Source organism: Anomaloglossus baeobatrachus, chromosome 8 (assembly GCF_048569485.1).
Source record: "Anomaloglossus baeobatrachus isolate aAnoBae1 chromosome 8, aAnoBae1.hap1, whole genome shotgun sequence".
NCBI classification, from domain to species: domain Eukaryota; kingdom Metazoa; phylum Chordata; class Amphibia; order Anura; family Aromobatidae; genus Anomaloglossus; species Anomaloglossus baeobatrachus.
In genome coordinates this window covers 102,807,380-102,834,472 of record NC_134360.1, presented here as the reverse complement: position 1 = coordinate 102,834,472, position 27,093 = coordinate 102,807,380, and the positions used below count along the sequence as shown (strand labels likewise).

General features: G+C 51.8%; 1 protein-coding gene across 1 annotated transcript in view; it reads left to right on the top strand.

The window, feature by feature from the left end:
- Positions 1 to 27,093, top strand: part of CHADL (chondroadherin like) — a 405,933-nt gene that overhangs the window by 225,681 nt on the left and 153,159 nt on the right. The gene's annotated exons all lie outside the window — the stretch shown is intronic.

Here is a 27,093-nt window from a genome sequence, read left to right as displayed (position 1 = left end):
TAAAAATTGTTTGTTCTGCCAATGTTAATAATACAGGTCTAGAAAGGTCACAGTTTGCTACTTGATAGTAGCTGAATGTAGGTTTTTCTCAAACAGAGCTGAGAAATGCAGACTGAACCCCGGCTCATGATGAGAAAATATCTTTAAGAGCAAGAGTGTTTTGTTCCTTAGTTCTATCTTAAAGGTGTTGTCCGGTCTTTTGCAGTCATTCCATGTGACCGCAGACTCTGAATCCTTACAGCATAATTCTTTGGTGTCTGCGACAAGAGTGGACGGTCACTTGACCGCATATATGCGATTTACATACATCCAGCCACATTCCAACTATACTGTATCTAAATAAACAACTCACAACATGAGATCCATTGGCAAAATGGAAAGGAGTTAAGGCCCAATTGTCGCCTTAATAACAGATGGACGGACGGGTGTCTTCCGCTCTCCCACCCAAGCAACCTAGCCGTGATGCTGCCCCTAAGAAGTGGGCAGCACCCCTTGATCCCAGTCCAGGTTCAGGCTGCCCAAGCGGGAACGGGTACGGTTACTCCCACCCCTCTGTCACTTCAGGGGACCCCACGTCCTTGGGGGACCCCTGACCCCCGGAGGATGGCCACCAGTCCTGGTGGTGGCCGGGCCTCAGCCTGCTGTGCTGCGGGCCCTTCCTCGAATCTGCCTTCCGGCTCCGACGGAATATCACCCTTCAACTTATTTACAAGCCCACAAGTTCGTGGGTGGCCTGCCAGTTCTCGGCCTTGTCCATGAGTAGTCTCTCATGCAGGTTGTAAACACAGGGTCCCTCCGGGGACAACTTGCCGGCAACGGCCGGAATAATCATGTAGACAATCAGGTAAATGTCACGGTTCATTAGAGTCATTCAATCACATATTTACACGCTTAATGTATAACACCCCTAAATGGTAGTTTCCCTGTACCTAAGCGGGGGTTGGCCTAGGTTGGGGCATGTGGACCTTCTGGGCCCAATGCTGTCAGTGGAGGGCAAGGGGACAGAGGAGACAGTCAGATCCTCTTCCCGCCTACTGTGTGGGGCCGGCGGAGACTCAGGGGGACTGGGTACAGGTGCAGCCCTGGGCACTGGTTCACTGGCGGGTACTTCCGTCTCCTTTTCCTCCATGGGTTGTGGGAACATTATCACCGGAATAAGCACCGTGCTGTTCTGTGTAGGCCAGTCCGCTGGGAAATCACCCATTACAGTGTGGATCACCTTTTTCTCCTTCTCACCGGTTGGTCTGGGGTTTGGAACTTCAGCTGCTACCTTCAACGGCGATGGGCACCTCTTCAGGTGGTCCCTGGACACCATGGCCGAAGTCTTCCCCTGGTCACGACTAATCTGGTAGGTCTTCTCATTCTCCCATTCAGTGGGTTGTATGACATACAGGGTCTTTTCCCACTGGTCATCGAACTTATGGGTTCTTCTTTTTCGTTTCAGCACTACATCTCCAGGTTTAAAGGGGCCAGCTGGAGCCCGCCTGTTGAAGTACTGTTCCTGCTGTTCCCGGCTCCGACACAGGTTCCTCTCTACGTACTCCTGGACCTGTCGGTACTGCACTCTTCGCCGAGTGTCCCACCCAGCAGTCAAAGGGAGGGCTTCTGGAGCTTCCAAGCCCATTTCTAGGTCAACCGGCAACCGGGCTGGCCGGGCTCGCATCAAATACGCTGGTGTACATTTGGTAGAGCTGGAAGGAATTTTATTGTATATATCGACCAGGTCTAACAGCTTTTCTTGCCACGAGTTCTGCTCTTCTAGCGATAACGTCTTGAGGAGACCCAGGACCAGATGGTTCATCTTTTCACACATGCCATTAGTCTGGGCGTGGTAAGGCGTGGTCTGAATCTTCTTGCAGAATTCTTGGAACACCTCTGCTTCAAATGCCGGGCCCCAGTCGGTAAGCACCCTCTCCGGGTACCCGTGCGGTCGGCAGAAATAGGCCTGGAATGCTCTAGCGGCGGTACGGCCGGTCAGGTCCTTGACTGGGACAACCACCATGAATCTTGAATAGTGGTCTACAATAGTTAGGGCGTAGGTGTACCCACTTCGGCTAGGAGTGAGCTTCACGTGGTCGAGGGCGACCAACTCCAGAGGATGGTGAGTGATGATTGGGCGTAGAGGGGCCTTCTGGCTGGCCTCGTCCCTTCTTCTCAGTGCACAGGGACCACACTCTCGGCACCAGGCCTCTACAGACTCTCGCATCCCACTCCAATAGAATCGCTCCCTCAGCAGCATCTCCAGCTTCTTCCACCCAAAGTGCCCGGCACCATCATAATAAGCCCGTAGAACTGTGGGCACACTAGCTTGGGGAACCACTAGCTGACGAACCTTCTCATGGGTCTTTGGGTTGATCAGTTCCCGATAGTGTCCCCTGGTCCAGATGCAGCCGGGCTCGTTCTTTCCACAGCCGTTGGGCCTCGGGCGGAGCAGCGGGGTCCAGTCCAGTGGAACCTTGTTCAATCATGGTCTTGACCACTTGGACGGCAGGCGCTTGGTCTTGGGCTTCTTGCCATCCCTGACTGGGTAGCGGGTTCAGGCTCGCCTGCTGCTGCTGAACATGCAACCTCTCGACTGGTGGCCGGTGAAATGCAGGTAGCTCGATTTCTTCAAGATCATCGCCTTCCGACCCCTCATCCGATAGGTGGGGCATCCGGGATAGCGCATCCGCGTTGGTGTTCTTGCGGCCGGCTCGGTATTTGATCGTGAAGTCATAATTAGACAGCCTGGCCACCCACCGCTGTTCCAACGCGCCCAGCTTGGCCGTGTCCAAATGGGTTAACGGATTATTGTCCATATAGGCGGTGAACTTAGCTGCTGCGAGGTAATGGCGGAATCGCTCAGTGATGGCCCACACCAGGGCTAGGAACTCAAGCTTAAAGGAGCTGTAGTTCTCAGGGTTCCTCTCCGTGGGCTGGAGTTTTCTGCTGGGGTAGGCGATCACCTTTTCCCTTCCGTTCTGGACCTGGGACAGGACGGCCCCCAAGCCTACATTACTGGCATCGATGTAGAGGATGAATGGGAGATTATAGTCGGGGTATGCCAGGATCTCTTCCCCTGTCAAGGCCGTCTTCAGCTGGCGGAAAGACTCTTCGTGTTTCGCTTCCCATGCCAACGGGGTTCCAGAGGGCCTGCCACCCTTGGTCTGTCCCACGAGGAGGTCTTGCATGGGGGCGGCCATCTTTGTATACCCCTTAATGAAGCGACGATAGTAGCCCACCAGGCCCAGGAACTGCCTCACCTCTCTCACCGTGGTCGGCCTCGGCCAGCCCTGAATGCCAGTGATCTGGGGCGACGCCTTCCGCGCTTACCACGTGTCCGAGGTACTGTACCCTGGGTTTCAGTAGGTGGCACTTAAAGGGCTTCAATTTCATCCCATATTTGGCTGGGACGCGAACACTTCAGCCAAATGTTCCAGATGAGCCTCGTACGTCTGGGAGTACACGATCACATCGTCCAGGTATAGTAGGACCGTTTCGAAGTTGAGATGTCCCAGGCAGCACTCCATGAGCCGTTGGAAGGTTCCAGGGGCATTGCACAGCCCGAACGGCATGCTGTTGAACTCAGAGTCCCATGGGAGTGGCGAATGCTGTCTTCTCGCAGTCCTCTGGCGCAACCGCTACCTGCCAGTACCCGCTATTAAGATCAAGGGTAGAGAAGAAGTTAGCAGTTCTCAGTGCAGCTAGCGACTCTTCGATACGGGGGAGAGGGTAGGCATCTTTATGCGTGATCTGATTGATCTTCCGGTAATCCACACACATTCTCATGGTGCCGTCCTTCTTCTTGACTAGCACCAGTGGGGCTGCCCAGGGACTACAGCTATCCCGAATGACCCCCGCCTCCTTCATGTTCCTCAACATGTCTTTAGCGCATTGATAGTGTGCTGGCGGAAGGGGCCTGTACCTCTCTTTTGATAGGTGGGTGTAGGCCTGTAGGGATATGGTGTTGAATCCCCTTAATCCTCCCGAAATCAAATAGGTGCTTACTAAAAACCTGCTCATACTCTTGCACTACCCTGTATACCCCCTCTTTGTGATGCGTGGGTGTGGTTTCAGTACCTACGTGTAGTTCCTGGCACCACCCCTCTAACTGTACAGAGGGTGTATGGTTACTGACAGGGGATGCCGAGGCAGGAGGGAAAGCTTCGTGAATGGTGTGAGGGTCTAAGGTGAGCAACTTGGCGAGGGTAGCATAGCGGGGAGCCTGACTTCCTCCTCTCCACAATTCAGCACTCTTACAGGCACTCTCCCCTTTTTGACATCAACCACCCCTCTGGCCGCCATCACCGTGGGCCAGTGTTCAGAAGGCGTGGGTTCCACCATCGCCGGGTAGTCGCGCCCCTGGGGGCCTACTGCTGCCCTGCACCAGATCATCATTTCACTCTGGGGTGGCACTACTAAAGGCCCTGTCACACACAGAGATAAATCTGTGGCAGATCTGTGGTTGCAGTGAAATTGTGGACAATCAGTGCCAGGTTTGTGGCTGTGTACAAATGGAACAATATGTCCAGGATTTCACTGCAACCACAGATCTGCCAAAGATTTATCTTTGTGTGTGACGGGGCCTTAAGGGGGCCACATCCATCACCCTCACCCCACCAATCTCTCCGCCAGTCGAGCTCACTTGTTGCCGATACAGCAGGGCCCAAATCTCATGCTGCACAGCCCTCTGTCGGCCTCCTCCTGCGGTGGTGGCCAACTGCTGCAACAGACTTAGCACTTCACTCATACAATGTTCCATTACGTTGGTCCCCAAGATTACTTTCGGGGTGTGATCACTGGGTTCATTCATGACAACAATCATCCCTTGATTCTTTAACTCCGCACGTCCCACAGTCAGGGTCACTTGCTTATAGCCCACCTGCGTTAGCGGGAGTGCATTGGCTGCAATCAGGGTCAGACTATCATCAGAGGGGGCAAGTTCGTCAGTACCCCAATACTGCTGGTACAGTGTGTATGGTATGGTGGTTACCTGTGATCCTGTGTCCAAGAGGGCCATGAGCGGGATACTGTCCACTGCCAGGGGGATGATGGGGCAAGCTCCGACGTACCAGTCTCGCCAATCAGGGGGGCCGTTGGTGTCTACTCCTGAGTATTGGCCCTTGGCCCCAGGGGTTGCTCGTTTAACGGGCACCGCCTAGAGTAGTGGCCAGGCTTGTTGCACCTGTAGCAGATAGGAGGCCCATACCATGAGTCATTGGTCCTTCTCCGCTGCATCCAGGGAACGTCCTCCGGGCTACCGGCGAGCTGGATCCCTCCTGGGGGCTTGACTCTCGTCGGAAGCTGGAGTGCGGTGAGGATCTGGGCTAGGTCTCCATCCATGCGGTGGACCTGGGCGGCTAGTTTCTCCATCATCCCGATGGGTGCAGCAGGAGCTGGTAGAGACGGAGGTGGAGGTGCCACCGTGATAGGGGCGGTCTTGGCCGGCCACGGGGCCACCTTAGGAGCGTCTGGTGCTGGGGCCTGCAGGGCCTTGATGGCCCACTCTTTCAGCACTGCAAAGTCCAGATTGGGGTGTTCTAAGGCCCACAGCCGCAGCTGCTTGCAGTCTTCCACGGACCCCAGCCCCTGCAGGAATTGCTCCACTAGCATCTTATTACTGTCCACATCATTAATGGTGTCCACCCGCTTCAGTGTATGGAGGGCTGTTTGCAGGCACAAGGCGTAATCCCTTACATTGTCCGCAGGCCGTTGTCGGAACTGATAAAACTGCATCCTCAGCTTCGCTTCAGTGCGGGTCTGAAAAGCGAGTTGTAGTTTTTCACAAATGGTAGTCACCGAGGCCCGGTCCGCGTCGGTCCAGGTCTCCGCCTCCTGCTCAGCCGCGCCGTTTAGCTGCCCCAGCACTACCGCTGCCCGCTGTCTATTAGCCAAAGGATATAAATCGAGGACCGGGCTGATCTTTTTCCGGAACACCTGTAAAGCATCAGGCTTGCCATCATACTGCAGTAGCCAGGTAGCACCGGGCACATAGGGCAAGGAGAACGGCATCACCTGGGCGACCGCTGGGCCCGCGGCCCCCCCTGCTCCTGCGACCAGAGCAGGGGCTACCCCGTTTCCATCTACGGGCGCGGCGGGAGCTGCAACCGCCACTCCTCCAACAGCTCCGTCGGGCGCAGACATCTTTTTCCAGTCCCCCCTTGGTACTCTTCAGCACTTCCGTTTGTTGGGGGCGGGGCTTCGCTTTCACGCCTTCCCTGCTCGGAGAAGATGCTCGAGCGGGAGATTTTCGCGCCAAGATGGCGGCGCTTCAAAATTTTTGGCCGGACACTGCCGGCGGAGATCACAAGGCGCACTTCTACTGGTACGTAGAGGGGTTCAATCCTGTTCGTGATGCCAAGTTGTCGCGGGCGGGGAGGACGCCGTCACTGCTGTGCTCTCGCTAACGCTCGGGTCCGGCGCTGCTGCGGCTGCTCGGTGGCTCGAGTGGTGGGCCGGATACGGGGACTCGAGCGGTGCTCCTCGCCCGTGAGTGAAAGGGGTGGTTGGTTCGGAGGATTTAGTCTGTGACGCCACCCACGGGTCGTGGTGAAGACGGGCACCACCGCTGCTGGTGACGGGGATCCCGGGAGCGATGGTAGGGAGCAGCTGAGATGTTGTTTCCCCCTCCGTGGGTAGGGGTCGGTGGTCCCGGGGCCCGGTGATGTTGTGACGGGGAGGCAGAGTTGGTGAGGTGCAGGGTCGCAGGGACAGCGCGGCGCGGTGCCAGATGGCACGGGTGTACTCACTCAGCAAGAAAGGTACAAAGTCCTCGGTAAACCAAACGGCTGGATGGACGGGTCCCGCAGCCGGCTGCAGTGTCTCTCCCCGGACACGTGATGGTGGCCGTCTTTCCCTGTACCTTGATGTTCTCTTTCTGACTACTATGGACTCCCAACGGTAGTCCGCTCCCCGGTGTATGGGTACCGGAGGAGCCCATTTGCCCGCAGACGCTGGTCCTTGGGTCTCTAGCCTTAGGCGGTAGCTGTATACACTCACGGTGTGGGCGGTTGCCTTCAATCGGGACATTTGCTGTTGTGAAACCCCTGGGGTTCCAGTCACATTAGGATCTAACTAGTGTCGGCGGCTCCAAGCCTGGTCGGGGTCCGATGGCCCTGCCTGTGTGTGCTGGCTTCACTTCGCTCCCCGGTTGGTACCGGCGGGCCGTCGCCCGTCCCCGGTCCTACGGTTCCGCGTTGCTCCACCACTCCAGCAGACGGCCACCACCGTCTGCCAACCTTGCTGTTAGTGCCTGGGCCACAAACCCAGACACTCAGTGCTTGCTCCTCACTCCTCAAACTCCAACACTAAACTCCTGTCACTTTTCCCGCCTCCAGGCCTGTGAACTCCTCGGTGGGTGGAGCCAACCGCTTGGCCCCGCCCCGCCTGGTGTGGACATCAGTCACTGGAGTCTGATGGGGGTGGGGTGTTTGTGTGTTATCTGTGACGACCTGGCTAGGCCAGGGTGCCACACAGTCACCTTAAACAACTTACCAGCGATTCCAACAACGATACAACCTGATAGGGATCGCTGGTAAGTTGCTAGGAGGTTGCTGGTGAGATGTCACACTAAGCAACGCTCCAGCGATCCCACCAGAAACCTGACCTGGCAGGGATCGCTGGAGCGTCGCTACACGTGGAAGCATGCTGCACTTGGTAACTAAGGTAAATATCGGGTAACCAACCCGATATTTACCTTGGTTACCAGCGCACACCGCTTAGCGCTGGCTCCCTGCACACCTAGCCACAGTACACATTGGGTTAATTACCCGATGTGTACTTTGCTACGTGTGCAGGCAGCAGGGAACCGGCTTCTGCGGACGCTGGTAACCACGGTAAACATCGGGTAACCAAGAAGCCCTTCCCTTGGTTACCCGATATTTACCTTCGTTACCAGCGTCCGCCGCTCTCACTGCCAGTGTCGGCTCCCTGTTCCCTGCACTCCTAGCCAGAGTACACATTGGGTTAATTACCCGATGTGTACTCCAGCTACGTGTGCACGGAGCAAGGAGCCGGCACTGACAGCTGAGAGCGGCGGACGCTGGTAACGAAGGTAAATATCGGGTAAGCAAGGAAAGGAAAGGGCTTCTTGATTACCCGATATTTACATTGGTTACCAGCGTCCGCAGAAGCCGGCTCCCTGTTCACTGCACATTCAGTTATTGCTCTCTCGCTGTCACACACAGCGATGTGTGCTTCACAGCGAGAGAGCAACAACTAAAAAATGGTCCAGGACATTCAGCAAAAACCAACAACCTCATAGCAGGGGCCAGGTTGTTGCTGGATGTCACACACAGCAACATCGCTAGCAAGTTGTGCCTCAGCAGCGATGTTGCTAGCGATGTTGCTTAGTGTGACGGTACCTTTTGCTGCTCATTGAGCAGACGCTCACTAGGGTAGATATGGGGGAGGAAGGTAGCACAGAGGTGGAGGAAAATGAGACAGTTAACTGGGTTTCAGAATGCACAGTGGGGGGAAATGTGCCTGGGAGGCTATCCCTAAAGGCCACTTTACACACACAGATAAATCTTTGGCAGATCTGTGGTTGCAGTGAAAGCATGGGCATATTGTTTCATTTGTACACAATTGCCTTGTCAATTTTGGCTAATGGCGTGAGATTTGTGTCTAAGCGTAATACTACAATAGCAAATCGCATCTCACCTAGTGACCACACAATGCTCAATGAGAATATAAGTCACTGTTCACATAATTGGTTACCCACATTGGGCTCCTACAAATGTGCTCAAAAAAATTGTAGTTTATGTAGGTTCATGTTTAATACCACTAAATTTACATCTTGTGCTAATAATCCAGAATTTACCATTAAGTCCTTAATTAATTGCGGTACCGCTGCGGTGGTCTACATCATCACCTGCACGAGCTGCCACGTCCAGTATGTGGGAAATACCTCCCGTACATTACGCCGTCGCATCTCAGAGCACGTCTATGATGTAAACCATACCACTACACAGAGCTTGTCTGCCGCATCTAAACATTTTTTAAATGTGCATGCTGGCAATCTGACATCGCTCAAAGTGAATGCTGCAGAAAAAGTGATCCTCCCTAAAAGGGGTGGCGATTTGACAAAATTGTTACACCGCTGCGAAGCAAAATTGATAATTTTACTTAATAGCAGAATGCCGTATGGGCTCAATGTGAAAAATGACATTTCAAATGTATTGTAAAAAGTCTATCTCATGTGCTACCTACTCAGTTTTGTTCATGTAATAAATAAATATTTTCATGTCTTCCAATCCCCCCTCCCAGACAATTATCACGTCATAAATATACCTTAGGAAAATATTGATATTAGATTCAAAGGGGTTTGTATCAGTAAAAATGTACTCCTCCTCCCACCATGCCATAAAGAAATTGGCAAGAGAAGGGGAAAATTTGGACCCCATCGAACAACCCTGTGTCTGAACAAAAAACTCATCCAAAAAAGTAAAATAATTGTTTTTGAGAAGAAAAAACGCCACCTCTATAATATAGGTTTGTAGGTCAATTGAATAATTGGTATATTTTGACGTGTATTTTGTTAAGGCTAGAATGGCTAGGTTATGGGGGATGGATGTATATAGATTTTGAATGTCGCATGTTAACCACCGGCATGATTTTTTCCATTTAAATTTATTAAAAATATTGAGTGCATGTTTTGTGTCATGAGTATAACTTGGAGACAACTTTGCAAGTGGGCTTAATCTAGTGTCCAACCATTGGGAAATATGTTCTGTGATTGACCCAATTCCCGATATTATGGGTCTAAGAGGGGGAGGAAAAATATTTTTATGAGTTTTTGGTAACGCATGTAGTAATGGAGTTTTAGGAAAGGCAGGGTTAAAAAATTCTACTTGTTTCCGAGTTATGACACCCAATTCATTGCCTCTATTCAAGAGGTCTTCCAATTCTGATCTTATTTGAGATAAGGGGTCATATTGGATTTTTCTATAAATGGAATTATTTTCTAAAAGATTTTTTACCTCGCGTTCATATAATCCTACATCAAGAACGGTTACAGACCCGCCCTTATCTGAGTTTTTTACAACTATATGGCTATTTTCAGTAAGGGATTTCAATGCTTTCTGTTGGAGACTGGTTAGATTAGAGGGCGTTTTTTTCTTTGATTCACTTAACAAGTTCCTCCTCAACTAGAAACTGGACCTGCAGTCCAATCTTCAATTTAAATAAAACATTCATTTATTGGAAACATGTTAAAATATACATGTATAATAGAAAATCCTTACGCGTTTCAGGTCATGGTGACCATTACTCATCACCTTTCTCCAATACCCTGCGACCGGGTATCCAACTCCTTCGGTCCCAGACCACTGTCCGCGACCTAGCCAAAAGTCCCCAGGGAGCTCCAACTCCCAGCTTCTCACTCTTTAGGAGCTACTACTAAACTGACTAAGCTCTGTTCTCCACTTCCTCTCACTGACTTCCTCCTCCCCACCAGTCTGCCTGACCCCTAGGCAAATGGCCCTGTTCCAGCTAGACCACCCACTGGTGTGCCTGACAGGGTGTGGTGTTAGGTGTGACTAGGATTTGCATTTGTGACGCCCTGGACTAGCCAGGTAGTCACAGACATAACACCAGACACATCCCCTTCCCTAGACAGTTACATCAGTCAACCAAAAACCCTTGTTGCCTCCCTGCAGGGTCTGATGGCCACACCAGGTGGGGCGGAGCCAGGCGGTTGGCCCCACCCACTGAGGAGTTCACAGGTCTAGAGGCGGGAAAAGCAGCCAGTCTAGTATGGAGGTGAAAGTGAGAGGACAGAAACTGCAAGTGTCTGGGTAGGGGCCCAGACACAAACAGCAAGGTTGGCAGACGGTAGTGGCCATCTGCAGGAGTTAGTGAATCTCTGCAGAGCCGTAAGACCGGGGTCGGGAATTGGCCCGCCGGTACCGAACCGGGGAGTGGGGTGAACCTAAGTACACAGGCAGGGCCATCGGACCCCGACCAGGCTTGGAGCCGCCGACAACAGTCAAATCCGAGTGTGACCGGAACCCCAGGGGTTTCCCAACAACCAAGACCCGACAGAAGGCAACAGTCCACACCGAGAGGATATACAGCCACCGCCATAGGCTAGAGATCCAAGAGCCAGCGCCTGCGGGCAAAACGGGCTCTTACGGCACCTATACGCTGGGGGTCGGACTACCGGTGGGCAACCACAGGAGTCAGAACATTCTAACAGGTGCAGGGAAAGACAGCCACCATCAGCCGTCCGGGGAGAGAACAACACTGCAGCCGGCTGCGGGACCCGTCCATCCAGCCGTTTGGTTTACCAGAGACTCTATCATTGACTGTCTGAGTGAGTACACCAGTGCTATCCGGCACCGCGCCGCGCTGTCCCTGCAACCCTGCACCTCCCAGCCATCCAGCCTCCCCATATCACCACCGGGCCCCGGGATCACCAACCCCTACCCGCGGAGGGGACAACATCCTAGCTGCTCTCTACCATCCTTCCCGGGATCCCCGTCACCAGCAGCGGTGGTGCTAATAATCACCACGACCCGTGGGTGGCGTCACGAACTATCTCCCTAAACAAACCATCCCTTTTCACTCATGGGTGAGGAGCGCTGCTCGAGTCCCTGGGTCCGGCCCACCGCTCGAGCCACCGAGCAGCAGCAGCAGAAGCCCTGGACCCGAGCGTGGCGAGCGCGTCCCCTCCGCCCGCGACACATGCTAATGGAGCAATACCAAAAGTTAGGATCCCAGAAACATGGAGGGTTGAGTCCTGCACCAGAAGTGAAAGGGGGTGCTGTACCCTGTGACACCATGACTAGTTCAGGGGCGTCACACATTGAGGTCCTGCACAGGTGCACTTTGATCTGCCCTGAGCAGGGCAGATCAAACTATTGTAGTGCGCCTGCGCGGGACCAGCCAGTGTGTATGACGTAGGATGCATCATGCACACAGGCTTCAGAAGGAGGACGAAGATGGCCAAAAGAGGAGACACCGGCACCGGAGAACGAAGATGCCCATATGGCCCAATTGCACCGCAGCGACCGTTTTAGGTGAGTATTATAAAGTGATATTTACATTCTACACAGCGGCCTTCACTCTTATATACAGCATGTTACAATGCTGTATATAAGAGACCACTGGTGGTGGCTGCAGCTAATAGGCCCCAAATCTGCTGACAGGTTTCCTACCTATAAAACAGCAGCAATCAAGGCGAGCTCTGATCACTGCTGTTACAGACAGATGTCGTCTATGTATCACTGATATCTGTCCAGTATGGAGTGGGCTCCGCTCCTGAACCTGCTCCATTCAAGCACATCCCTAAAGTGACATAGTTACGTCAAGGTTCACAGAGGGGTTAATTTCACCTGTCTGTTCCTAAACTTAGAAAAACAAATAGCTATCCCTAACAAAGAAGTGACTGCGCAACTATTAAATGTGCCCCAATCACATCACAATACACTATTTTATACAAGCATTTTAAAAAAATATACAGTTCCAGATTCACAGACACATATGCAAACTTGTACACATAAGATACACAGACATGCACACATATGTAGCGCCCAGAGAAGGGGGTACTCGATTCCAGGCGGTAACAAATGGGAATGTCACTCTGGTGGTTGTTGCCCGGTCCCGTGCTTTGTGCCCTTTTTGTTAATGGGGTGTATTTACAGGGGAGATAAGAGTTTTTGTCATGTGACGCCACCTGATGATTGCAGTTAATGATGGAGAACCGCTGCTCAATGTGGGTACTCCCAGGGCTGCTGGTAGTGGCAGCTGTGATGGTAGGCCCTCCGCAGGTAGGGCTGTTCCTGGGAGTTGTAGTGGGGCAATAATGGAGACCACACCAAGTTGTCTTTAACAGTCTCTACTCACTGTGGACCCAGGGGTTGCTGGCTCAGGTCCCAGGAGAACCAGTGCCAATGTAGTTGTGACGCCCTGGCCGGGCCAGGTAGTCACAAATAGGGCCCTGCATAACACCTGTCCCTCATAGGTAACACACAGCCAACCATTTAAACCCTAGTCACCCCCCTCAGGGCTTGATGGATACACCAGGGGCGGAACCAGGCGGTTGGAAGACGCCCACCGAGGAGTTCAGACAGCCTGGGGCGGGAAAGTAGCCAGATAAGGTTGAGAGTTCAAGTTGGAGAGGTGTGTGGGCTGGAGCTGTGAGCAGCTCCAGCAGAGGCGAGAAACCAATATGAGCAGGTGCCAGGGTAGGAGCCCTGGTACCTTTGGCTAGGAGGCAGACGGTGGTCTCCGTCTACAATAGATGGGTAGACGGCTTGGTGGAACCGAGGTGGACCGGGACAGGATTGTAGCCCGTCGGTACTGACCCGGGGAACCGACTCGGAAACCGGAGCACAAAGGGGGGTACTCAGACCCTGAAGCTAGGTCCAGAAGCTACTGGGGGCTAGCTAATTAACTGATTGCGGCCAGGACTCGAGGTCCTGTCCCACCCAAAATCCCGACTGAAGGCAACAGCCCAACAAGGGGGATAAGCGGCCACGGCCACATCTCAGAGATCCAACGGGCCAGCGTCTGCGGGCAAAGGGCTCCTTAGGCGACAACAAGCTGGGAGCAGACTCCTGAAGTTGCAAGCACAGGCAGTCCACCATCCAACACAGGTGCAGGAGAAAGACAGAGACCACCAGCCGGGTGGGGGACCAGACTGCAGCTGGCTGCGGGCACCAACAACCATCACCTTGGTTTACTAGAGACTCGTGTGTTTACTAATAGTGAGTACAACATCACCCTCCGGTCGCCCATCTCCCTGCACCGCCAAACACCCCCAACGGGTCCCGGGGCCACCATCTCTGCCCACGGAGGGGTTAACAACTTGCTGCCAAACATCTCCCCCGGGTGCCCCGTAACTGCAGCGGTGGTGTCCACCTTCACCACATCCCGTGGGTGGCGTCACGAACTTAAAACACGGCTCCGGCCGTACATCTACGTCCCCAAACCACAACCCCCTTTTCAGTTAAAGTGACCGCGAGACCCCCGGGTCCGGAGACCCTCGAGCCACCCACTGAAGGTCCGGATCCGAGCGGCTCGGCTGCCGAGCACAGGGCGGTACACCTCAATTTCTGGTGTCATGAACAGGATACTTACCCATCCACTTACCTTGTGGAAGGGCGCCTTGTATTGAAGACAGCGGTGATCCGTTGCGAAATTTTCAGAATCTGCCATCTTGTCGCCATCTTGTTGGCACGAAAAGTTCCGCCCAAGCTCTCCTTCCCCGAGAAAGGGCGCAAAGCTGAAGCCCCGCCCCCTGGGAACACGGCCGTAAAAAAAGCCGGAAGTCGAAAAACTAAACTTACCGGCTGGCGAGTGGAGTGCCGCGAAAAGACCAAGGGGGAGCAGATGGAGGATGTCTGCTCCTGAACCCGATGCTGGCCTCGCGCTGACCGCTGGAGCGGCAGCGCCTGAAGGGAAAGCAGCCAACGAGGAGGCCGCAGCTTCCACTCCAGACGCAGGAGCAGAGGCGGCATGGGATCGGTTGCCGCCGGGGACCGCCGTTTGACTAGAACGGAAGCTGGCACAGTTCTGTATCCAGGTACGGGTGGAGTCGATGCAGCAACCCCTGGGCTGGAAGAAGGAGGTGCAGAAAATGGTGGCTGTGGTGTGGGCAAACGAGAGACCCGCTTCATTGAAAGCAGCCCAGCAAGATAAAGCCATGCAGATCCCTCCAGTCCCGCCGACCCGTCAGGAGACAGGACTCGCTTACGGCGAGACCGGTGAGTCCCGGATGGCCCGGCGCCTGGAAGAGGCAGCGCCGGCTGTGGAGCTCTCCCAGACCTCCGTGCAAGCCCTGAATCCCGGGATGTACAGCACTTGGTTCGGAAAGCCAGTCTCCAAGCAGCCGATGGAGCCGCACAGCCCCATGCCGCCGGACGAAGATGAATACTGATGTGGCAGCGGTTTCAACTACCTTCCTGCCCATCCCCGTTGGGACCCTGTTAACTTCCCGTTCCAGTTTACCTCCATTTAAATAGAGACAAGGCCGAGATCTTGCAGGCCACCCCAAAAACTATTGGGCCTTGTAAATAGCCCTGGACCACCCTTTCACTGTCCTGCAGTCTCCGGAGAGGCTGGTTGGAGGACTGGCCTGCGGGAAATTGTAGGCCGAGGTCCTGCCACTAGTGAGATCGGTGACAACCCTCGGGTCAGGGGTCCCTAGGACGTGGGGCATCTGAGAGAGACTGCCGGGTAAGGAACTTATTACCCGGCCCGAGTAGGCAACACCTGGACCCAAACCCGTTTCCTGTACTGGGGAAAAGGGGTGCTGACCTGGTTTTTAGAGGCAGCATCAGGGCTAGGCTTGCTTGGGTGGGCAAAAGTGAAAAGGACTCGGTCCCGTCCCGTTCCCGGTAATAAAAATGTTTTTTATTATGTAATGTTTAAGCAAACTGCCTCCCGTCACAGGGATGAAACAAAGCCTTCATGAATATGTTAGTATAATTGTATATGTGTTTTATCTTTTTCAGTTCAAAAGCAAAATAAACTGGTGGTGGTCGGACAGCCCGCGGACGGTCTGTGGTTAACCAAGGGGGAGTGTGACGCCCTGGCCGAGCCAGGTAGTCACAAATAGGGCCCTGCATTACACCTGTCCCTCATAGGTAACACACAGCCAACCATTTAAACCCTAGTCACCCCCCTCAGGAATTGATGGACACACCAGGGGGTGGAACCAGGTGGTTGGAAGACGCCCACCGAGGAGTTCAGACAGCCTGGGGTGGGAAAGTAGCCAGATAAGGTTGAGAGTTCAAGTTGGAGAGGTGCAGCTCCAGCAGAGGCAAGAAACCAATTTGAGCAGGTGTCAGGGTAGGAGCCCTGGTACCTTTGGCTAGGAGGCAGACGGCGGTTTCCATCTGCAGGAGCCATGAACACGGCTCGGTGGAACCGAGGTAGACTGGGACAGGGTTGTAGCCCGCTGGTACCGACCCGGGGAACCGACTCGGAAACCGGAGCACACAGGGGGGTACTCAGACACTGAAGCTAGATCCAGAAGCGACTGGAACTAGTTAATTAACTGATTGCAGTCAGGACTAGAAGTCCTGTCCCACCCAAAGTCCCTAATAGAAGGCAACAACCCACCGAGGGGGATAACAGGCCACCGACAAGGCTCAGAGATTCCACGGGCCAGCGTCTGCGGGCAAGGCCTCCTTAGGCCACAACCAGCTGGGAGCGGACTGCTGAAGTTGCAAGCACAGGCAGTCCACCATTCTAAACAGGTGCAGGAGAAAGACCGAGACCACCAGCCGGGTGGGGGGAACCCAAACGTAGCCGGCTGCGGGCACCGACCACCATCACCTTGGTTTACCAGAGACTCATGTGTTTTCTCATAGTAAGTACATCAGCACCCTGCGGTCGCCCATCTCCCTGCACCGCCAAACCCCAACGGGTCCCGGGGCCACAATCCCTGCCCACAGAGGGGTTAACAACTTGCTGCACAACATCTCCCCCGGGTGCCCCGTAACTGCAGCGGTGGTGTCCAATATCACCACATACTGTGGGTGGCGTCACGAACTCCGTACTCCGTATGGCCCAGCCCGTACATATACGTCCTACAACTACCATCGCATCACCCCCCTTTTCACTTGACGTGACCGCGAGACCCCCCCCCGGGTCCGGAGACCCTCGAGCCACCCACAGAAGGACCGGATCAGAGCAGCTCGGCTGCTGAGAGCGGGGCGGTACAGTAGGCCCTCCGCAGGTAGGGCTGTTCCTGGGAGTTGTAGTGGGGCAATAATGAAGACCACACCAGGGTGTCTTTAACATTCTCTACTCACTGTGGATCCAGGGGTTGCTGGTTCAGGTCCCAGGAGAACCAGTGCCAATGTAGTGACCCAGGTTGCTCTGTCCCCGGCACTCTCTGTAGATTGAGTCCCCGTAGCATTGAGCATTTGGGGACCGCGACTGTCCCTTTTGGGGTACAGTCTCCTTCTCCGTACGGCGGGCAGTGCCGACCCTGCGGGGAGGTAAGTGTCCGAACCCCGATCCTAGTTTACTGCTGATGCCCCCGGCTTATTTGGTTCAGTGAAGTCCGTGAAGGTGTCCTCACTGCCAACGTCGGACTGGCTACCGGAGGAATCTCCAGTAATGCCAGGCCTGGATTCGGGTATCTGTATTGCACACCGGAGCTCTCACCTGAGCTCCGACGTACAGCCTAGACTGAGCCGCGAGCACCGAGTGATTGATTCCCCGGCGATTGCGGTTCAGGTCATGACAGCTGCAGACAGGCCGGGGTGATCTCCGGTGCTCTAACCTGAACTCTGGAGAGCACCGGAGATCACCCCGGCCTGTCTGCAGCTGTCATGAACTGAACCGCAATCGCCGCGGAATCAATCACTCGGCGCTCGTGTGATGCCCTGGCAAAACCAGGTAGTCACAGAGGTTGTACATATCTCTCAGGTACAAAACTGTTATGATCCGGAACCATGGAAGACCACCACAAATCATTGGCAAAAGGTGACAAGATGACAAGAGCATTGGCAACTAATCTGGCCGCCATCCCCTTACTAACCATCACAACTAGAAGTAGCCGAGGGGTAAACTAACATCCTGTGCACCGCGAACCCAGCCGGAGAACTAACTATCCTAAAGGTAGGAAAGATGAATAACTCTCTGCCTCAGAAAATAGACAAGAATAGCTAGCACCCCACATTCAAAGACTGCGGTGATATAGGAAAAACACAATACACAGATAGATGACAGGATTAGCAAAAGGTGAGGCCCCCGCTGACTAAAATAGGAAAGGACAGGAAAGGGACTGATGGTGGCCAGAGAAAAACCTTGCAAAATACCAACTTCCTGATAGTACAAAAAGGCCCTCAGATCGCACGATCTGAACTCTGTCCTATACCAGGTGCCCTTGTCATACCAATGAACAGAAAACAAGAATCATAACAAAGTCAACAAGCCACAAACACATGGACCCAAAGGAGCTATACTCCACACAGAACTGCAGGGAGTTCCCCAACAATCCACTGAGGGGGAAAATCCCTGCAAGCGAATAAACTGAAACCAACCACAGCAAATGACAAACCCAGATAAACAAAAGAACCAGACAATAAATAAAGAGCAAGCACTTATCTGGGAGAATGTGGTGTAGAGCAGGATTAAGCAGGCTGGAGATACAAAGAACAACTGACATCCGGCAACAGCTTGCAATCAGACCAGGATTTAAATAAGCAGAGAGTTAGCAAAGGAAACACCCACTACACAACACACCTGGTCCAAGTCCGAACCATTCCTGGCCACCAGAGGGAGCCTCCCAGCAGCCAAAACATAACTAACATTCACAACACAAAACTATTGTAATGTTTAAGTAACATGCCTCCCGCAAGGGAAGAAACACAAATATACTTGATTGTAAATACTGTTATTATAATTGTACAAATGTTCCTCTTATCTTTTGCAGTTACAACAAAAATAAATGGTGGTGGTCAGACAGCCCGTGGACGGTCTGTAGTTAACCAAGGGGGAGTGTGACGCCCTGGACTAGCCAGGTAGTCACAGGTAGACCCCCGCATTACACCTGTCCCCCAAAAAGATAACATCAGCCAACCAGTAAAACCTAGTCACCTCCCTCAGTGCTTGATGAATACACCAGGGGGCGGAGCCAGGCGGTTGGCCACTCCCACCGAGGAGTTCAGAGGGCCTGAGGCAGGAAAAAACGGGGAGATCAGTTTTAGTGTTGAGCAGTGGAAGAGGTCAGGCCTGTAGGACAGGCCTGTGACAGTCTGACAGGTGCCAGGGTTGGAGCCCTGGTACCTTGGCTAGGAGGCAAACGGTGGCCTTATCCTGCAGGAGCCGGGAGGACGGCTCAGTGGAACCGTGGTGGACCAGGACAGGGTAGTGGCCCACCGGTACCGACCCGGGGAACCGACTCGGAAACCGGAGCACACAGGGGGGTACTCAGACCCTAAAACGAGGTCCAGAATCCACTGGACTGAGTTAATTAACTGATTGCGGTCTGGACTATAGGTCCTTTCCCACCCAAGTCCCGACTCAAGACAACAGCCCACCGATGGGGATAGAAATCTACCGCACAGGCAGAGAGATCCCACGAGCCAGCGTCTGCAGGCAAAAGGGCTCTCTCGACATCCACAAAGCCGGGGAGCAGACTCCCGTTGCTGAAGCGCAGGCAGCCCAAATACACATCACGATGCAGGAGAAAGGCCAAGACCACCGAACCGGGTGGGGGACCAGACGCAGCCGGCTGCGGGCACCGACTACCATCAACTTTGTTTACCAGAGACTTGTGTGTGTCAATAACAGTGAGTACAACAGTGCCACCCAGCCGCGCACCGCCCTGCACCGCCCAGCTACCCCCAACGGGTCCCGGGGCCACCATCCCTGCCCACGGAGGAGTTAACATCTTGCTGCACTACCATCTCCCCCGGGTGCCCCGTAACTGCAGCGGTGGTGTCTACCTTCACCACATCCCGTGGGTGGCGTCACTAACTCAAGCGCGGCTCCGGACGTGCACCTACCTAACCCCCACTAAAAGCGCCAGCATCCCCTTTCAGAGCGAAGTGACCCCGGGTCCGGAGGCGCTCGAGCCACCCACCAACGAGCCCGAACCCGAGCGGCTCGGTTGCAGCCGAGCGTGGGGCAGTACACACAACACCAGCCAGTAAAGCCTAGTCACCCCTCATGACAATAGGGACACACCAGTGGGCGGGACCAGGCAGATGGGAGCGCCCACCTAGGGGTCCTGAGCTGTCAGGGGCGGAAACACAACTGACAAGCTCAGACAGTAGTTGAGTGCTGAGAGTTGCCAGTGGAGGAGTGTGAAGTGCAGTGGAGTCAGGGGTTGGGGCTCCTGGGGGGTTGGGGCTCCTGGACTACTGAACTAGGTGGCAGACGGCAAGCAGGACCCCAGGCGACAGAGATCCGGTCACGGGAGATCTAAAGTGGACCGGGGCAGGGTTGTAGCCCGCCGGTGCCAACAGTGGGAATCCGGTCCGGAGGCCGTGCACAGTCGGGGTACCTGGACCTTAGGACGAGGAAGGTTGCAAGCCCCTTGTTAATTAACCATCCGGGGACAAGGTTTCAGGCCTTGTTCCACCGTAAGCCCAGAGAGCGAAACTGAAGCCCAACGAGGGGGATAGGGTGTCCGCCAGAACCCACAGAGATCCCAAGGGTCAGATTCCGCGGGCCACAGCTCCCAACATACACAATACCGGGAGTGGACTTCCCCATTCCAAGCGGAGTTGTCCCATTAAAGACACAAACACTGAGTGCAAAGGAAGGGACCCCTGTTTGCTACACCCGGGTATGGGACCCAAATACAGCCGCCGGAGACGACCAGTCACTGGCAATTTGATTTACCACTGGACTCTGTGTGCAATTCTTTGTAACTGTGAGTACACCATCCTTCCCCGGTCCAACCCTGCATGTCATTCTCAGCAGTCATTGCTCCCTTACAACCCCTGGGCCCCGGAACTACACTTCCCCTACCCGTGGAGGGGATTCCATCCTGCTGCCCTGCTCCATCAGCCCCGGGCGTCCCATCACCAGGTAGCGAGATTCCTCCAGTAGCCAGTCCGACGCTGCTCACCACACAGGTATTTCCCAAACAGTCTAAAACTTTTGCTTGAGCTAGGGCCCCGTTCGTGCTCCGGTCCCAGCGGTATCTCGGTACCCATCCTGGCGACCTCTCTCCTGTGCCCCCGGGGTCACCGTTACACGGTCCCAGCTCAGGCACGTCCACACACCTCTCCTGTGTGCTCCCAACTCCTCACTCCCTCTGACTGACTGCTGATTCCTCCAACCAGGCTGGCTATACCAGGGACTCGTTCCCATGGCAACCATCCCTTCTATGCCCAGTGTGGAGAGGAGAACTAGGATTTAGATTGTGTTTTGGTGGAATCGGCGGCACTGGTACTCCAGGTCCCAAGAGGTAAGTCCTAGTCCCCAAGAGGATGCATTTCCCTGTAGTGCCCTGAGGGTCTCAGGGGAACTACATATACAGTATGCAAAAATGCACTCAAATACGCAAAAATGCACACATACAATATTCAGACATACACTCATACAATACGCAAACATGTACACATACAATATGCAAATGCACACACACACAGAGTTGCACATGTGACGCCCCTGGACTAGTCAGGGCGTCACAGGGAACTGCACGCTCTTTATTCTTAGTGCAGGACTCAACCCCTCTTGGTTCCGGGTTCCCAACTTGCAGCACTGCCTCCATCAGCATCCAAAAATCCCAATCACACCTCGCACCACACCCTGTCAGGCACACCAGTGGGCTGCTAAGTAGAGTTGAGCGCGGTTCGAGGTTCGAGGTTCTCCAGTTCTAGGCTCGAGTGATTTTGGGGCCTGTTCTAGATCGAACTAGAACTCGAGCTTTTTGCAAAAGCTCGATAGTTCTAGAAACGTTCGAGAACGGTTCTAGCAGCAAAAAAACAGCTAATTCCTAGCTGGCTTTCCGCTGTAATAGTGTAAGTCACTCTGTGACTCACACTATTATGAAATTTCAGTGTATAGTGTGCATGAACAGCGCCTTCAGATCACTTCTGTTTGTATAATGGCGATCGCCATTTTTTTTTTTTTTCCTTGTCTTCCTTCCCTCAGCGCGCGCGTGTAGTGGGGTGGGCCAGCATGTCAGCCAATCACAGACACACACACAGCTAAGTGGACTTTTAGCCAGAGAAGCAACGGCATGTGTGATAGGATGTCCATGTCACATGTCCCTGCATTAGAAAACCGGACATTTTCCTCCAGCATGCCATTATCTGCCTTCTGCGTCCTTGGTGTCAGACATCACTGGCGCAGCTCCGTCCTAAATCCTATCGCCGATACAGCTGTATGCGCTCCATCCACAGCGCTGGACAGCTTAGGGAGAGCACTTTCTATCAGTCCTTTTAAGGGCTCGTACCGGCAGGGTCAGAGCCATAGGTGACAGGTCCTGAAAACAGAGAGAGCGTCTGTGTAGCTAAGGTCAGGGATTTTGTCGCTGCATTTCCCCATTAGGAAGGAATAGAAAGGCAGGCTTCCATTCCTCTACCCAGAGCCCCACAATCCTTGCACTGTACCCTCCTGTCCTCTGCACACTCCAACTCATTATAACTATTCCATTATACTAGCAAACACTCAGTGTACCTAGTGGCATCCTAAACGTGGCTATTGGACTTTGCTATAGTCCCACTAGTGCAAAGATATTTGCAGCACCTCTGCCGGCATTGCACACTCCAACTCATTATAACTAAGCCATTATACTAGCAAACACTCAGTGAACCTAGTGGCATCCTAAACGTGGCTATTGGACTTTTGTCTAGTCCCACTAGTGCAAAGATATTTGCAGCACGTCTGCCTGCATTGCACACTCAAACTCATTGTTACTAAGCCATTATACTAGCAAACACTCAGTGTACCTAGTGGCATCCTAAACGTGGCTATTAGACTTTGCTATAGTCCCACTAGTGCAAAGATATTTGCAGCACCTCTGCCTGCATTGCACACTCCAACTCATTATAACTAAGCCATTATACTAGCAAACACTCAGTGTACCTAGTGGCATCCTAAACGTGGCTATTGGACTTTTGTCTAGTCCCACTAGTGCAAAGATATTTGCAGCACGTCTGCCTGCATTGCACACTCAAACTCATTGTTACTAAACCATTATACTAGCAAACAATCAGTGTACCTAGTGGCATTCTAAACGTGGCTATTGGACTTTTGTCTAGTCCCACTAGTGCAAAGATATTTGCAGCACCTCTGCCTGCATTGCACACTCCAACTCATTATAACTAAGCCATTATACTAGCAAACACTCAGTGTACCTAGTGGCATCCTAAACGTGGCTATTGGACTTTGCTATAGTCCCACTAGTGCAAAGATATTTGCAGCACCTCTGCCTGCATTGCACACTCCAACTCATTATAACTAAGCCATTATACTAGCAAACACTCAGTGTACCTAGTGGCATCCTAAACGTGGCTAATTAGACTTTGCTATAGTCCCACTAGTGCAAAGATATTTGCAGCACGTCTGCCTGCATTGCACACTCAAACTCATTGTTACTAAGCCATTATACTAGCAAACACTCAGTGTACCTAGTGGCATCCTAAACGTGGCTATTGGACTTTGCTATAGTCCCACTAGTGCAAAGATATTTGAAGCACCTCTGCCTGCATTGCACACTCCAACTCATTGTTACTAAGCCATTATACTAGCAAACACTCAGTGTACCTAGTGGCATCCTAAACGTGGCTATTGGACTTTTGTCTAGTCCCACTAGTGCAAAGATATTTGCAGCACGTCTGCCTGCATTGCACACTCCAACTCATTGTTACTAAACCATTATACTAGCAAACACTCAGTGCACCTAGTGGCATTCTAAACGTGGCTATTGGACTTTTGTCTAGTCCCACTAGTGCAAAGATATTTGCAGCACCTCTGCCTGCATTGCACACTCCAACTAATAACTAAGCCATTATACTACCAAACACTCAGTGTACCTAGTGGTATCCTAAACGTGGCTATTGGACTTTGCTATAGTTCCACTAGTGCAAAGATATTTGCAGCACCTCTGCCTGCATTGCACACTCCAACTCATTATAACTAAGCCATTATACTAGCAAACACTCAGTGTACCTAGTGGCATCCTAAACGTGGCTATTGGACTTTGCTATAGTCCCACTAGTGCAAAGATATTTGCAGCACGTCTGCCTGCATTGCACACTCAAACTCATTGTTACTAAGCCATTATACTAGCAAACACTCAGTGTACCTAGTGGCATCCTAAACGTGGCTATTGGACTTTGCTATAGTCCCACTAGTGCAAAGATATTTGAAGCACCTCTGCCTGCATTGCACACTCCAACTCATTATAACTAAGCCATTATACTAGCAAACACTCAGTGTACCTAGTGGCATCCTAAACGTGGCTATTGGACTTTTGTCTAGTCCCACTAGTGCAAAGATATTTGCAGCACGTCTGCCTGCATTGCACACTCAAACTCATTGTTACTAAGCCATTATACTAGCAAACACTCAGTGTACCTAGTGGCATTCTAAACGTGGCTATTGGACTTTTGTCTAGTCCCACTAGTGCAAAGATATTTGCAGCACCTATGCCTGCATTGCACACTCCAACTAATTATAACTAAGCCATTATACTAGCAAACACTCAGTGTACCTAGTGGCATCCTAAACGTGGCTATTGGACTTTGCTATAGTCCCACTAGTGCAAATATATTTGCAGCACGTCTGCCTGCATTGCACACTCAAACTCATTGTTACTAAGCCATTATACTAGCAAACACTCAGTGTACCTAGTGGCATCCTAAACGTGGCTATTGGACTTTGCTATAGTCCCACTAGTGCAAAGATATTTGCAGCACCTCTGCCTGCATTCCACACTCCAACTCATTATAACTAAGCCATTATACTAGAAAACACTCAGTGTACCTAGTGGCATCCTAAACGTGGCTATTGGACTTTGCTATAGTCCCACTAGTGCAAAGATATTTGCAGCACCTCTGCCTGCATTGCACACTCCAACTCATTATAACTAAGCCATTATACTAGCAAACACTCAGTGTACCTAGTGGCATCCTAAACGTGGCTATTGGACTTTGCTATAGTCCCACTAGTGCAAAGATATTTGCAGCACGTCTGCCTGCATTGCACACTCAAACTCATTGTTACTAAGCCATTATACTAGCAAACACTCAGTGTACCTAGTGGCATCCTAAACGTGGCTATTGGACTTTTGTCTAGTCCCACTAGTGCAAAGATATTTGCAGCACGTCTTCCTGCATTGCACACTCAATCTCATTGTTACTAAGCCATTATACTAGCAAACACTCAGTGTACCTAGTGGCATTCTAAACGTGGCTATTGGACTTTTGTCTAGTCCCACTAGTGCAAAGATATTTGCAGCACCTCTGTCTGCATTGCACACTCCAACTCATTATAACTAAGCCATTATACTAGCAAACACTCAGTGTACCTAGTGGCATCTTAAACGTGGCTATTGGACTTTTGTCTAGTCCCACTAGTGCAAAGATATTTGCAGCACGTCTGCCTGCATTGCACACTCAAACTCATTGTTACTAAACCATTATACTAGCAAACACTCAGTGTACCTAGTGGCATTCTAAACGTGGCTATTGGACTTTTGTCTAGTCCCACTAGTGCAAAGATATTTGCAGCACCTCTGCCTGCATTGCACACTCCAACTCATTATAACTAAGCCATTATACTAGCAAACACTCAGTGTACCTAGTGGCATCCTAAACGTGGCTATTGGACTTTGCTATAGTCCCACTAGTGCAAAGATATTTGCAGCACCTCTGCCTGCATTGCACACTCCAACTCATTATAACTAAGCCATTATACTAGCAAACACTCAGTGTACCTAGTGGCATCCTAAACGTGGCTATTGGACTTTGCTATAGTCCCACTAGTGCAAAGATATTTGCAGCATGTCTGCCTGCATTGCACACTTAAACTCATTGTTACTAAGCCATTATACTAGCAAACACTCAGTGTACCTAGTGGCATCCTAAACGTAGCTATTGGACTTTGCTATAGTCCCAGTAGTGCAAAAATATTTGAAGCACCTCTGCCTGCATTGCACACTCAAACTCATTGTTACTAAGCCATTATACTAGCAAACACTCAGTGTACCTAGTGGCATCCTAAACGTGGCTATTGGACTTTGCTATAGTCCCACTAGTGCAAAGATATTTGCAGCACCTCTACCTGCATTGCACACTCCAACTCATTATAACTAAGCCATTATACTAGCAAACACTCAGTGTACCTAGTGGCATCCTAAACGTGGCTATTGGACTTTGCTATAGTCCCACTAGTGCAAAGATATTTGCAGCACCTCTGCCTGCATTGCACACTCCAACTCATTATAACTAAGCCATTATACTAGCAAACACTCAGTGTACCTAGTGGCATCCTAAACATGGCTATTGGACTTTGCTATAGTCCCACTAGTGCAAAGATATTTGCAGCACCTCTGCCTGCATTGCAAACTCCAACTCATTATAACTAAGCCATTATACTAGCAAACACTCAGTGTACCTAGTGGCATCCTAAACGTGGCTATTGGACTTTGCTATAGTCCCACTAGTGCAAAGATATTTGCAGCACGTCTGCCTGCATTGCACACTCCAACTCATTATAATTAAGCCATTATACTAGCAAACACTCAGTGTACCTAGTGGCATCCTAAACGTGGCTATTGGACTTTGCTATAGTCCCACTAGTGCAAAGATATTTGCAGCACGTCTGCCTGCATTGCACACTCAAACTCATTGTTACTAAGCCATTATACTAGCAAACACTCAGTGTACCTAGTGGCATCATAAACGTGGCTATTGGACTTTTGTCTAATCCCATTAGTGCAAAGATATTTGCAGCACGTCTGCCTGCATTGCACACTTAAACTCATTGTTACTAAGCCATTATACTAGCAAACACTCAGTGTACTTAGTGGCATTCTAAACGTGGCTATTGGACTTTTGTCTAGTCCCACTAATGCAAAGATATTTGCAGCACCTCTGCCTGCATTGCACACTCCAACTCATTATAACTAAGCCATTATACTAGCAAACACTCAGTGTACCTAGTGGCATCCTAAACGTGGCTATTGGACTTTGCTATAGTCCCACTAGTGCAAAGATATTTGCAGCACCTCTGCCTGCATTGCACACTCCAACTCATTATAACTAAGCCATTATACTAGCAAACACTCAGTGTACCTAGTGGCATCCTAAACGTGGCTATTGGACTTTGCTATAGTCCCACTAGTGCAAAGATATTTGCAGCATGTCTGCCTGCATTGCACACTTAAACTCATTGTTACTAAGCCATTATACTAGCAAACACTCAGTGTACCTAGTGGCATCCTAAACGTGGCTATTGGACTTTGCTATAGTCCCAGTAGTGCAAAAATATTTGAAGCACCTCTGCCTGCATTGCACACTCCAACTCATTATAACTAAGCCATTATACTAGCAAACACTCAGTGAACCTAGTGGCATCCTAAACGTGGCTATTGGACTTTTGTCTAGTCCCACTAGTGCAAAGATATTTGCAGCACGTCTGCCTGCATTGCACACTCAAACTCATTGTTACTAAGCCATTATACTAGCA